Source organism: Hemitrygon akajei, chromosome 2, assembly GCF_048418815.1.
Source record: "Hemitrygon akajei chromosome 2, sHemAka1.3, whole genome shotgun sequence".
Lineage (NCBI taxonomy): Eukaryota > Metazoa > Chordata > Chondrichthyes > Myliobatiformes > Dasyatidae > Hemitrygon > Hemitrygon akajei.
In genome coordinates this window covers 195,061,027-195,076,538 of record NC_133125.1, presented here as the reverse complement: position 1 = coordinate 195,076,538, position 15,512 = coordinate 195,061,027, and positions in this window count along the sequence as shown.

Below are 15,512 nucleotides of genomic sequence, written 5' to 3'. Positions count from 1 at the left end.
TTGATTAGTGAGGGCGTCAAACATTACAGGGAGAAGATACGGGAATGGGGTTGAAGGAGATAATAAATCAGACATGATAGAGAGACTCGATGGGCCGAATGGCTTAATCCTCGTCTTATGGTCTCCAACAAATCATTCAAACCAATAGCAGATAGATTAAAACATCCCCTCCCTGATTCTGGATGAGAGGGACTGAGTTATCAGTCAGGAGTGGAACTTATTCTTTGGAGAGTCAGCGCCTGTCTATTTAAAATTGTTTAAGTGTTTAAAACAAGACAGCAGTGTTTAGCCAGAGAGTGGTGAATTTGTTGCCAAGGCAGCTGTGGAGGCCAAGTCTTTATGTGTATTTAAGGCAGAGGTTGATAGATTCATGATCGGTCAGGGCATGAACGGATATGGGGAGAAGGCAGGAGATTGGGGATGAGAAGAAATTGGGTCGGCTATGTTGAAAAGGTGGAGCAGGCTCGATGGGATGAATGGCCTAATTCTGCTCCTATATTTTGTCTTGTGGCTTAAATTATGAGGCATAGAGAAGGTGGAGGGTAACAGGTAGGGGCATCCAAAATGAAGGGACAGAGGTTTGAGGTGAGAGGGGAAAAAGGTTTATTGGTATTGGTTCATTATTGTGGAAAAACCTGTCTTGCATACTGTTTATTCTGATCAGATCGCTACACAGTACAGTGAGCTGGAACAAGGTAACACAGTGACAATAAAGTGTGAAAGCTACTGAAAGAGTGCAGTGCTGGTCAACGATAAAGTGCAGCTGAGTATTTGGAATGACCTACCAGAGGAAGTTGTTGAGGTAGCTGCAATAGTCTCATTTGGGTGGAGGGGCAGGGCGGGGCGGGGCTCAGAGGGCTACGGGCACTAGCCTCTCCAACATCCCCAGCATTTTCAAAAGGTTGAGCCTCGAAAGGCAGCACCCATCATTAAAAGCCCCTATTGCCCAGGACATGCCCTCTTGTCATTGCTACCATCAAGGAGGAGGTACAGCAACCTGAAGACACCCACTCAATGGTTTAGGAACAGCTTCTTCCCCTCTGCCATCAGATTTCTGAATAGACACTTCCGCAGTGTTGGTTTGCTCCCTTTTGCACTACTTATTTAATTTTTATGATATGTTTCTTATTGTAATTTATAGTTTTTATTATGTAATGCAATGTACTGTTGCCACAAAACAGCAAATTCCAGGTTAAATGCCACTGATACTTAACGTGATTTTGATTCTGATTTTGAATGCAGGAAGTTGCGACAAACTGGGTGGGCCCCATGGCTGGCATTGCCTGGGTGGGATGAAGGGCCTGTATCTGCGATGCCTTGCCCTCTGCTTCTATCCAAATGACCCTCTGTGGTGCCAACAGTCTCAGAACCCCTCCCATGTGTCTGTGGACACCACATCCCTTTTCTCCCCGAGATACCTGGGCACGAGCATCGTCCAGGACATCGGGGTCCCCCACATGTGCACCCTTTCCACCTCCATAACCTTTCACTGGCAGAAAGTAGTGAAATGGTGAGAAAGATCATGAGGTAGCTGCTTCACCATACTGCACCAACTTTAACATCGAGCAAAGATCACAGCGTCCCTTTAGATATGAGATGTGGAGGAATTTCTTCAGCCAGTCTGTGGCATTCACTGCCACAGGCAGCTGGGGAAGCCAGGCAATGAGTACATTTAAAGCAGACAGAGGTTGATAGATTCTTGATTAGTAAGAGTGTTAAAGGTTACGGGGCGAAAGCAGGGGAATGGGGGTTGAGAGGGACAATAAATCAGCTATGGTGGAGCAAACACAATGGGCCAAACTCTGCTCCTATGTCTTATGGAGCTGGACCACGTGGACAGAGCCTCTGTCTCGCCTTTCCAGTGACCTGAGTTCGGGTGCTGTCCGTGTGGAGTTTGTACGTGAGCACATCACTGGCTGGGCTAACTCAAGTCAGTGAGTGATAAAACCTGGGATGAAGTTGATGGGAATTTATGGCGGGGGGAAGGGAGATGAGTACATTTGCTGAGATCCGAGGGGCCAAATATCTTAAAGAAAGAGAAGATATAAAATTTAAAAGCAGCAATGATTGCAAATTTTAAAAGTATATGAAATGCAAATTCAGATCACGAATAAAACTATAAATATAATGAAACAATAAAAATAAAAAAATTTCTCAGCCAATGATACAGAGCAAAGTCAGCCAAACGTGACCGGGTTGAATAAACATCTAGAGCGTTATAGTCCAGCTGGGCCGAAGGATCTCTTTCCCCAGAGCAGTCACGGGCTGATTAGATCATAGAGCCAAGGTCAGGCTCGATGCTCTGAGTGGCTTTCTCCCGATTTTCAATAATAATCACTGGATAAAAGATCAGACAGAAACACAAACAAGAGAAAACCTGCAGATGCTGGAGATCCAAAGCAACACGCACAAATTGCTGGGGGAACAGCAAGCCAGGCAGCATGTGTGGGGAGAAAAGTTCAGTTGACGTTTCGGGCTGAAACCCTTTGCAATACCCTTATGGTCTTATGGCATCTTCCCTTCGACAGCAGTTCTGTGAAACACGCTCTCACTGCCCCCCCCGTGATCCCTGCTGCCCTCTGACTCCTCGACCACGTGCTTACCCAGACCGGCTACTACAGCCATGTATCCTTCCTGGGAACATTCCACTCTTTCCTGTCCAGCCAAAGGGGTTCGCCTGTACTTTTTTGACGCTGCCTGGCCTGCTGAGTTCCTCCAGCATTTCATGTGTGTTGCTCAAACAGAAACATGTTTGTTTTTTACTAAAATTTAGAGCAGAGACTGGAAATGTGTAGAAGGAGGGAACATCTGGGTAGAAGCCTGTCCCAAATGAGGAGGGACTAGGAAGAGGTTTATGGGAAGGAGCCTGTGAGTCACATCCCACCATTCCGCTGGGGGAATGTTGATATCTTTCCCCCAAACGTGCTGGAAACCATCAAATAAAATTACAACTTAACCTTAAACAAAACTGCAGAGAATGTTCAACACGAAATAGGCCCAGTATTTTCTCCCTGTGGTAAAATTTACATTGAGCATAAAAGAGTACAGCAGAGGAATAGGCCCTTCGGACCATGATGCTGTGCCCATCTAATTAGTTAGTGACACCCCATTGCTTGTTTACACAGTCCATATCCCTCCATTTCTCTGCACATTCGTGTCCCCATCTAAGAGTCTGTTAAATGTCTCTAATGTACCTGCCTCTACCACTACCCCAGACAGTGCATTGCAGGCATCAATCACTCGCTGTGTAAAAATCTTCCATCTTTCCCTCTCTCACCTTAAATGCATGCCTTTGAGTATTAGAGATTTTGACCCTATAGAGAAAGGTAACATATCCATGCCTCACATAGACCTATAATCTTCCATCAGCCTCCGCTGCTTCAGTGCAAACGACTGTCCAACTACTCCTTATAGCACATGCCTTCCAATCAAGCCACATCCTGGTGAACTGTTTCTTCAGCCCTTCCAAATTCTCCCAGTAATGGGGTGACCATAAATGAATGCAGCACAACTGATGCAGCCTACCAAACTGCAACATAACTGCCTGACCTTTGAACTCAATGCCTCGACTAACGAAGGAATGCCATGCCATCTACCTTCTTTACCACCCTACCTACTTACGCAGCCACTGTCAGGGAACTATGGACTTGAAGCCTGAGATCCCTCTGTACACAAACCCTGTTAAGGGTCCTGCCACTTCACACTTACATTTGATCTCCCAAATTGCAACACCTCACATTTGCCCAAAACTCTTTGAAAAAGAATTGCCTAGATTCACGAACCTTTGGGAGAAGAAATTAGATTCAGATTTATGTACTTATTGCGTCTACATTGAAACATACAGTGAGATACTTCTCAGCCTAGTCTAAATAGCCAAGCTCATTGCCTGAGAATTCATTGCCAGAGTTGGTCCCTCTCTCTCAGTGTTCTGTTTGGTTATGTGGATGTCCACAAGAAAATGAATCTCAGGGGTGCATATGGCGACAAGCATGTATTTGGATAATACATTTTTACTTTTACTGTGACTTGTGTTCCTGGTGTTGGAATATTAAAGGAGAGGACAGGCTATTCCTAGCTTTGGAATCTAACAAATCAGTTATTTTCCACCATTCTCATTGACAGCTTCTGTCAAAGAGATTTTGCTGGGATTAAAGGCGGTGGAAGTGAATTGAGAAAGAAGTTTGACATGGTATATTGCCTCAAAACTCTGGCTGTGGTGAACTGAGAGGATGGTAAGAGGGTTTAGGAAGGTAATGCCAGGCTGGTGGATTGGGCCATCAAAGAGCTCAAGGAACATATGGGAGCAGAATTAGTCTAATTGGCTCTTCGATTCCGCTCTGCCATCCAATCATGATTGGTTTTCTTTCAGCCTCATTTTCCCACCTTCCAATCCTCTTTAACCCCCTTACCAATCAAGAACTGTAGTGTACCGGTTAGCACAATGCTTTATAGTACAGGTGACCTGGGTTCATTTCCCGCTGCTGTCTGTAAGGAGTTTGTACGTTCTCCCTGTGACCACGTGTATTGCTTCTGGGTGCTCCAGTTTCCTCCCACTGTCCAGAGACGTACTGGTTGGTGGGTTAATTGGTCTTTGTAAATTTTCCCTGATCAAATTGGGTGATTACTGGGCATTGCAGCTCAAAGGACTGGAAGGACCTATCCGGTGCTGTATCTCAATAAATAATCTTTGCCTGACTTGGCCTCCATAACCGTCTGTAGCAATGAACTGTACAGAAACACCACCCTCTGACTGAAGAAACCACACTTCATGTCAGTTCTAAAGGACGTCCCTTTATTCTGAGTCTCTGCTCTCAGATCCTCTCCATGTCCACTTATGCAGGCTTTCCAGCATTTGGTAGGTTTCAATGAGAACCCCTCTCACCATTCTGAACTCTATCAAGTACAGGCCCAGAGACATCAAACCCACCTCATATGTTAACCCTTTCATTCTTGTGACCCTGCCCTGGACCCTCCGGGGCCAGCACATCTTACCTCAGGCATGGAGTCCAAACTAACCTATCAACCATGTTCTTGCTCTATGGCAGAAAGGTTGACAGGCCTTCTCCTTCTTTCATTTCTTCCCTCCTCCCGCTCCTGAGGTGGAAGATGAGTGATTGGGAAGGGGTGAGATTGGGTGTTACTGAGCAAGGACAAATCGAGGGAGAGCTCCATCCAGAGACAAAGGGGGAGGGGGAGGGGAGGGAGGGGGAGAGAGACATGCATGCACCTCACTCTGTGGATGAAGTCACAGCGACAACCACAATTACTGTTGGCATTTGCTCATCAGAAATCCCCACACCTTCTTTCACTCCTTTCATCAGTCGGTTGGTCACGTCCCCAGGGAGCGTAGTGCCCCAGAAGGGAGTCGAGATCTCACCCCTCAAAATATATGGAGAACCCTTGAAATACTGTCACATTCATTTTTAGAAATTGAGTTTTTAAAAACTTTTGCGAATTATCTGTTCCCCCACCTCAGGGTCCTGGCTGAAAACAGTGAAAATGAAACCACTTGGTATGGTGAAACCTGTTCTGGGGTGACTTTAGAACTGACATAAAGTGTGGTTTCTTCAGTCAGACGGTGGTGTTTCTGTACAGTTCATCGCTACAGACGGTTATGGAGGCCAAGTCACTGGGTATATTTCAGGCAAAGATTATTTATTGAGATACAGCACCAGATGGGTCCTTCCAGTCCTTTGAGATGCAATGCCCAGTAATCACCCAATTTGATCAGGGTGGGGTTCCAGTAAATATCCCGGCCTGGGACACACAGGGTAGTTTTAGATGACATGCTGAATTCAAAAATTTCTAAGAAAGTAGAAGCACAAGAGCTTTAATAAAGACAGAAAATTCTGGAAGCATTCAGCAGGTCAGGCAGCATCTGTGGAGAGAATCACCAGCTTGAAGCTTGAACCCTGTTTCTCTTCCCAGCAGGGTTGCCGGACCTGCTGAGTGTTTCCGGTGTTTTCTATTCTTATTCCAGATTTCCAGCATCTGCAGTTTCCTGGTTTCTTTCAGATCTTATCATCCAGTATTGCCTAACGTAGAAATTTCCACAGAGTAGAGAATAGGAAATGAGAAGAGGTGACTCATGCCATAGCATGGGCCCATCACCTTTATGCCAGATTTCTGTCCCCTCATTTCCTTGTCAGTTATTGCCTCCCACATTTCCATGAACTTCTCCCCCCCCCCCCACTGTGTCCTGCCAACATTTATACTGGGGGTAAATGACAGCATCCAGTTAACCTGCCGCCTTGCACATCTTAGGGGTTTGGGATGACAAGCCTGGATTGTTTTCTCTGTGTCAAGGGCTAAACGAAGACTTACTGACGTTTATAAAATTATAGAAGGCATAGATAGGGTAGGCAGAGAGAAACTTTACCCAGGGTAAAAATGATGAACATTTCAGGTGAGAGGGAAAAGTTCAAAGGAGATCTGAGGGGCACGTTTTTTTACACGGAGAGTAAAAATGCAGGGAATGTGCTGTCACGACTGATGATTCAAGATTCAAGTACATTTGTTATCAAAGAATGTATTAATTATGCAACATTGAGACTTGCTTGCTCACAGGAGCCACAAAGCAAGATAGTCAAAAGAACCCATTTTAAAAAAAATAAAAAATAAAAGACCAACATCTGATATGCATCAGAAAGAAAAACAAAATTATGCAAACAATGGAAGCAAACAAATACATTCCAAACCAAAATTAGCTCCTCAGATCTGAACTCCCCGAGCAGCCCAGTGTAGGCCGAAAGCCTCGTTTGTCAGTTTACCACCTCAGCGGGCACGGAGCACAGCAGCCGGGGCAGTTTTCATAGCCTCAGTGCCATGGAGAAGATCATCACGGAGAAGGAGCAAAATCGGCCCAAGAGACTCAAGATTGTTTGATGTCATTTGCTGTACACAGGCATAAGGAGTACAAAATAATTATTACTCCAGGGCCAATGCAGCGCAAAAAGGAAACACAAAAGATAAAGGACACAACATTAATAATAGTATAGATATTTATATAAATAAATGTAAAGTCAGAAGATACTTTATATAGAGATTGATTTATGTCCAGAGGTGATGGTAGGCTGTACGTTAAGGGACTGTTGGGAATTGTGGTGGAGTTAGTGGGTGGAGGGGTTGCTCAGTCTTACCACTGGCAGAAGGTGACTGATTTTGTGTCTGGATGCTATGCAGCCTCTTCCCTGATGCCCATGAACAAAGTGGTATTTAAACACGTACTGTAAATATGCAGTAAATGGAAGGATTAATTTATTCAGCTTTATTTATCTATCAAATGTACATCGAAACACATAGTAAAGTGTGTCTTTTGTGTTAACAACCTAAGGACGTGCTGGAAGCAGTCGGCAAGCATCGCCACACACTCTGGCACCAACACAGCGGGTCGACGATGTTCTGCAGAATGACGTAACCAACAGCAACAAAACAAAACAACAGCAGAAACTTGTTGGTAGATAAATCGGTCGTTGTAAGTCGTCCTGTGATTAGGCTAGGATTAAATCGGCAGATCGCTTGGCGGCGTGGCTCGTAGGGCTGCAAGGTCACTCTGCATGTATCTCAATGAATAAATTCATTTCAAACACGTGTGGGTAGTGAGCTGTAGACACGCTACGTTGGAGTCACAAATGTGGAGAAATTTGTGGGATGCCCCCAGCACTTCCTTGCTGTGTAGGTGGTTGACGCAAATTCTGTGTTTTGACGCACAGGTGACAAATAAAGCTCATCTTTCTTTCTAGAGTTGTCAACAAGGCAAAGCAGTATATTGACCTTTATCACAAAGAATAGGGAGGTCCTGTCTCAGCTGTACAGGGTGTGGCTGGAATATTGGTCCAATTTAATGTCAGAGAATGTATACCGTATACAACCTGAAATCTTACTCTTCACAGACAATCATGAAACAGAGCGAAAACAAAACCCAAAAAATGAATGACAAAGAAACAGTAGAACCCAAGAGCCCCTCCCTCTTCCTTTGCACAAACAACAGCAAAGCATCAACCCTCCCCCAACTTGTTCAGCAAAAAGCATCAACCCCCCCCACCACCATCCACCAAGCAATAGCAAGAGCACAGAGATCATGATCTATAGACCATCGAAAACTACTGCCCATCCCAATACTTTGGTATCTCTAAAGGCTCTCTCCTTCACTCTCATGGGGGGGGGGGGAGATATCACTTCTGCTTAATTCAATTCTCCTGACTTGAGAATCCGCAATCTCTCTCTCTCTCTCTCTCCTCTCCTTCCGAGGCCTCTGACAGCCCACTGTCTCAATGTTTCGATCTCCCGCGATGATTCAGTGGGTAACATCAAGGAGGAATCAGGTCAGCCATGGGGCCTGATGCACCATCAATAACTCTGAGACGTGGGTTAAGGTAGGCTTTTATTGGCTGGAAGAAAGCACAAACAGCAAGTGACTATCACACAACATCCTGGAGACTGAGGAAGGGTCTGTGGCTCCAATCGCCTTTATACCGGGGTTTGTGGGAGGGGCCACAGGAGCAGTCAGCGGGGGGGGGGGGGGTGTCCAGACAGGTATATCTAGTTCACCACAGGGCCACACCTTCCAAGCTGCTCCAGGAGATACCGAAATGCAGGCCACTTGGTGAGTTCCAGAGAGCGGGAACCCATCGCCTGTGATGAGTGCAGTTTGATCATGGACTCTGACTGGACACCATCAGCTAGAAAATGGAAAAAAGACACGAGAACAGAAGATTTAAGCTGTTTTGCGGCTGAACTCGAAGAGGTCACCCAAGTCTGCGAAAACCTCTGGTGCCAGCTTTAACTATTGTGCACAGTTTTGGCTGCCTTACTTAAAAAAATACAGATGCAGAGTACTGTATTGGAGACAGTTCAAAGGAGATTCATAGACCAGTACAGCATGGTACAGGCCCTTCGGCCCACAATGTTGTGCATTTCTGACCACTCCAAGATCAATCCAACGCTTCCCTCCATCAGAGCCTCCATTTTTCTTTCATCCATCTGTCTATCTAAGAGTCTCTTAAGTATCCCCAATGTTTTCACTGGTCTCAGTCCTGGGTCATCCGATTGAAAAAGGCTAGACAGTCTGATGCACATGTTCCTACGTTCAGAAGAATGAGGGGTGACTTTTTCAGACATAAGAAATGCTGGGGGGGTTTCCCCAAGTAAGAGAGTCACAGACAGGGGCATGGTTACACAGGAAAGGACAACTGAGGTATGGCAAAAGTTTGTCTCTCACAAGGCAATGAATCTCCGGATTTCTTCGCTGATGCAGAACGTGACGACCTAATTATCTGATGTACTTAAGGTGCTGTTGTGGGGAACTGGTGCAGGACAGAGGCCAGCCAATACAGATCAGACATGATCATGTTCAGTAGCTGGGTAGGTTTGAAGGACGTTCCTAGACCCATGGGAAAAGGCCTTTCTTCCCATTGAACATGTGCTAGCCCCTTCCATCAGATGCAGGGTTACAGCAGGACGGAACTCAGATAACAGATCAATCGTGCTCCCTCTGATCGGTGAAGAGGCAGAATGGCCTCCTCCTGCTCCCGGAGTCTGAAGTGGACAGTGAATCTTTCAGAGGGATATGGGGTGTTACTGAGGAAATGTGAGTATGGAAGAGCAGAAGGAAGGAGGGCTTCCACCAGGGTCAGTGGCAGAGAGAGCAGGGGGAGCTCTGTGGGTTAAGTCACATAAACAACCTGGAACAATTACTATTGACCTTTGCTCATCAGAAATCCCCACATCCGCTTTCTTCTTTCATCAGCCCATGCACCAGGTCCCCAGGGAGCCCAGCACCCCTGAACGTGGTCGAGGTGTCATGCCTCTCTACCTCGAAATATACGGGGAACTCCCCATCACTCCCTCGAAATACTCTCACCTTTATTTTTAGAAATCAACTTTTTAGAACTTTTGCAACACATCTTCTTTCCTACCTTGGGGACCCACCTGAAAACCATCAGATGAGTGGAAACCTCTTCTGGTGACAGCACAGGCTTCTTTAGCTTCCAATCAATAGCCCAGCAGAACATTCGGGACGGTTCACAGAATCATACAGGGTGCTGAGACAAGCAAAGGGCCATTTCAAACAGTTCTGGGCCTTTGGGACATGATGTTGAGCCAGCCTTTTAAACTGCTCCAAGACCAATCTAACCTTTCCCTTCCATACAGCCCTCCATTTTTATATCATCCATGTGTCTAACTGAAATTCTCTTTAATATCCCTAATGTTTCTGCTTCCACCGTGCCGTCTGCTTTATGCATGATTAGATTTTACTGATATCATACGTGCTTGCTATCTTGTATGTGTGAGTACTAGGCCTCACGCCGCGGTCTCGCCTGTTTACAGTTGCCAGGGAGGAGCGTTGGGCCCAGTGCCACCCCACCCCCAGCATTCACTTGGAAGAAGACAAGCTCTCTTGGTTGTCTGCAGATTTTGGCAGCATTGAGCATTGAGCTTGAGTCTGGTCTCTTTTGTTGAGTGGCTGTATCTTTCTACCTTTCTATCTTACACAGCTTTGTGCTGTGTGTGACTGTTGGTACTGTGTTTTGCAGTTTGACCCTGGAGCAATACTGCCTGGTTTGGCTGTACTCATGTATAGTGGAAGGAAAATTCAGCTTGAATTGATTTACCACCTGGGGTGGTGTGTTCCAATCACCCAGCACTCTCTAATAAAGCTACTCTCATCCTTCCCTCCAGCCAGTTTATAGTTATGCCACTCATATCAGCCATTTCGGCCCTGGGGGAGAAAAGTCTCCGGCTGTCCACTCGATCTGTGCCTTTTATCATCTTGTACACCTCCATAAAGTCACTTCTGATCCTCCTCCTCTCCGAGGAGAAAGAGTGCTAGTTCACACAACCCATCCTCATAAATCACACACTTTAATCCAGGCAGCATCCTGGCAGATCTCCACTGCTCCCTCTCTAACGCTGCCGCATCCTTACAGTAATTTAGGGAAAATCTCTGCAGACAGTACCCACGGTGCCAAATGCCTTTTCAAAAATTCCCTTCTGCAAAGTGCTAGAGGGCTTCACACAAAACCTTCACACAATTTAAAGGTGTTTTAACCCCAGGCAATTAATCTAATCAACCATTCTTGTTAGCCACCACTACCTATTAGCCTCATCGCTGCATGGTACTCTAAACACTTCCACCATTTTGTATAATGCTGCTTACATTGTAAATACGCACTGTTATTTATATATTTGTGTTACATTTTATTCCGTATCCATCCTTTAACCTCTAACTTTATTATTTACATTATTCTTTATTCTTTACAATTGTTGAATGTTGTATTTGCTGCAGATCGCCCCCTGACCAACACAACACAGCAAATTCCTAATATATGTAAATTCACAGGTGAATTAAGTTGATTCTCGATCCTTGATCTCAGCCCTGAATGGGCTCCGTGGCTGTGGCCCGCAGCCATCGGGCTCCCGAACCGGCTTCGCTCCCTCAGTGTTGAGCGGGCCCCGTGTCCGAGGACTCACTTTTGGAGACTCTGCGGTTCATGTTCTGTGTGCTGTTTGTTTATTTTTGTTGTTTGCACTATTTGATTTTTTTTCCACATTGGATATTTGAAGGCCTTTGTTGTGTGGGTTCTTTAAAAAAGGATTCCAATGTCTTTCTTTATTTTGTAGCTGCCTGTAAGGAGACGAGTCCCAAGGTTGTATGGACACAGTATGGACACTTTGATAATAAATGCACTTTGAACTTAGAATAATTTTTATGTACACCTGTCACAGAACAAATTTCACGATGTACGTCAGTGATAGTAGACATGTTCTGATCCTGTCATGTCTGAGAATTAGAGATGGAAGGTCGGACTTGTTGAGGGGCCTAAATGTGGCGAGGAAGTTTACACATTAAACTTTCCCTGGGGTTTTCAGAACCTGATCACTGTTGTAACACCATATGATCTCATAAACAGCAATGTGGAAATGACCCTGCACAGCTGCTCACTGCCTTGCATGGAAAAGTAAATGACTCATGAGAGTGATCTGGGAATGGAAGCGTCAACGTGTGAGGAGCGTTTGACAGCTCCGGGCCGGCACTCACTGGAGTTCGGAAGAATGTCAGGAGATCTCATTGAAGCCTATCAAAGATCGAAAGGCCTATAGAGAGGGGATGTGGAGAGGATGTTTCCTATAGCGGAGGAGTCAAGGAACAGAGCGCAGAGCCTCAGAACAGAGACACATGTCCATTCAGAACAGAGGTGAAGATGAATTTCTTGAGCTGGAAGGTACTGAGTCTGTAGAATTCAATGTCACAGATGCCATGGAAGCCAAGTTATTGGGCAGATTTAAAACGGAGGCTAATAGGTTCTTGGTTAGGAAAGGTCAAAGGTTATGGGAGAAGGTGTTGAGAGGGATAATAAATCAGCCATGATAGAAGGACAGAACAGACCTGATGAGCCGAATGATCTCATTCTGCTTCTACGTCTGGTAAATGCTTTCTACACAGTCACACCCAGAAGAGCACGAGGAAGTAGAAACAGGAGAGACCATTTGGGCCATTAAGCCCACCCTACTATTCAATAAGCTCATGGCTGATCTGCCCAATGTCTCGTCTCATCAACCCCCTATGTTACTCAGTTCCCTGATCTTTCAAACATTCATCTTCCTCCATTTTCATTAGCCCCAGTGATCCAGTCTGCCGAAAAAAGAATTCAAGAGATTTGCCCTCTGACAGAAGAACTTTCCACACACCTACACTCGTACATAAATCACGAGCCGCGTAGACAGGGTGAACGTGGGCAGACTTTTTCCCAGCGATGGGCTTAGGTTGAAGGGAAGGTGAGAAGGGAGAGGAGATAAATTTGATAGGAAACTGATGGGCTAATTTTTCACCTGGGGGTGGTCTGCATGTGGAACGAGCTGCCCAAGGAAGTGGTTGAGGCAGGTACATTGACAATATTTAAAGGTACTTGGATGCGTACATGGGAAGGAAAGGTTTAGATGTAGGTGGGCTGAATGTGGGCAAAGGGACTAGCTTAGATGGAAATCTTAATCAGCATAGACCAGTTGGGCCACAGGGCCTGGTTCTATTCTGTGTGATTCTATAAATTTATGGTTCAGCTTTAAATGGCTTGTCCTTTATCTGCTAGGAACACCCTCTCATTTGAAGTACCCCCAACAGTGGGAAAATAGAGCAGTTCAGCACCGAAATAGGCCCTATGGCCAAATGTCCTACCAACACAAATTTCCATCAAAACTCAACCCATTTTATTCCATTTCTCTTTCCTAGCCACACGTCTGTCAAAAGATATTTCAAATACCATTATTGCACCTGCCTCAACCACTTCCTCTGGCAGCACAAATCCATACACTGAGCCTACTCTGTGTGAAATTGCAGCTCGGGTCTGTTTTGAAATCTTTTCCCTCTCATCTTAATCCCACATCGTCTAGTTCTTTGATCCCCTTTCCCGGGGGTGGGGGAGGGAATAGAGCATTCACCCTATCTTTGCTGCTTATCATTTTAGATACCTCTATAAGGTCACCGCTTAGGCTCCTAAATTCCAGGGAATAAAGCTCAGCCTCTCCCTATAACTCAGGCCCTCATGCCCCAGCAACATTCTCTTAAATCTCGGCCAGCTCGGTACCCACCCACCAAGCCCCTTTACAATCTTAAAGGGATGAGATCATAAGACAAAGGAGAAGAGTTAGATCACTCTGGCTGATTTATTTTCTCTCTCAACCCCATTCTCCTGTCTTCTCCCTGTAACCTTTGTTACCCTTATTAATTAAAAACCTATCAACCTCCGCTATAAATATACCCAACGGTGGCAATGAATTCCACAGACTCACCACCGCTGGCTGAAGAAATTCCTCCTCCTCATTCAGTTCTAAAGGGTTATCCTTCTATTTCCCATGATAGGAAACATCCTCTGCACATCCACTCTGTCTAGGCCTTTCAATATTTGACGTTGTAGATTAGACTCAGATCCTTGCCCTTCTAAATTCCAGCAATTACAAGCCCAAATCCATCAAATACTCCCTGATAAGTTAACCCTTTAACTCACAGGGTCATTCTTGTAAACCTCCCTTTGATGGATTGGTGAGGTTGATGGATTGGTCCAAGTGTGCTTTGACCAGTGCCTCAGTATTAGATCTTTGTATATTCTAGTCCTCTGGAATGCTATCATTGCATTTGCCTTCCTTACTACAGGTTGGTCCATCCATTATCCTTGCAGACCCAACCTTCCAAGCTGCCAATGACAGAGCAGACCGCTCACCCTGGAAATAGACTGGTACAGCTGCGCAGACCAACCATTGCTTTGAGCAAGAAATACATGTTTTTTTAAATGCCCTTATAAAAGAAATTTCCAGCTGCCTGGCAACAGAGGCGATGTGCTGGTACTGTGCGGCCACGTACCTGCACAATTTAGAGGGAACAACGCCGGACCTACTCTCTTCTCCCCCTCCCATCAGGCAGAGATACAAAAGTCTGAAAGCACATACCTCCAGACTCAAGGACACCTTCTACCCCGCTGTAATAAAGTTCAAAGTTCAAAATGTATTATCAAGGTACATATATATCACCATATACAACACTGATTTCATTTACCTGTGGACATACTCAATAAATTCATAATAGTAACTATGGCCGGATCAATGAAATGATCAACTAAGGTACAGAAGACTACAAACTGTGTAAATACAAATATAAGAAAATACCAATAAATAACAGGAACATGAGATAATGAAATAAAGAGTCCTTAAAATGAGACCATTGGCTGTAGGAACATTTCAATGATAGGGCAAGTGAACCTGATTGAATTTAGCCCCTTTGATTCAAGTCAAGGAGCAGAGGGCAGAGCCTCAGAACAGAGACAGATGTCCATTTAGAACAGAGCTGAAGATGAATTTCTTGAGCTGGAAGGTAGATTCAAGAGCCTGATGATTGAGGGTTAGTAACTGCTCCTTAACCTGGTGGTGACGCTCCTGTATATTCTTTTGCATGACAGCAGAGTGAAGAGAGCATGTCCCATATAAACTGTGCAAATACATGAAGAAAAATGATAATAATAAATAAAAACAATAAATATCAGAACATAAGATGAGGAGCTCTTAAAACTGAGTCAATTGCTCATGAGAACATTTCAAAGACGGGACAAGTGAAGTTGAGTGACGTTATCCCCTTTGATTCAAGGGCCTGACAGTTGAAGGGTAATAACTGTTCTAGAACTTGGTGGTGTGAGTCCTGAGGCTCTTAAACCTTCTTCCTGTTGGCAGCAGCAAGAAGAGAGCATGACTAGAGTGGTTCCTAGTACAAGATAGACTCTCGACCTCACAACTTAATCTGCAGCATATTGTCTCCCTGCCCTGCGCTTCCTCTGTGACTGTAACACTTCATTCTGCACTCTGTCATTGCTTTTCCCTTGTACTACCTTGATGTACTGATGTGATGCAACTATCTGCACAAACAGATGAATGAACAAACTTTTCCACTGTACCTTAGAACATGTGACACTAATAAACCAATTTATCAATTCTCCATTCATTTGAAGCCATTCATGATTCGGTTCACC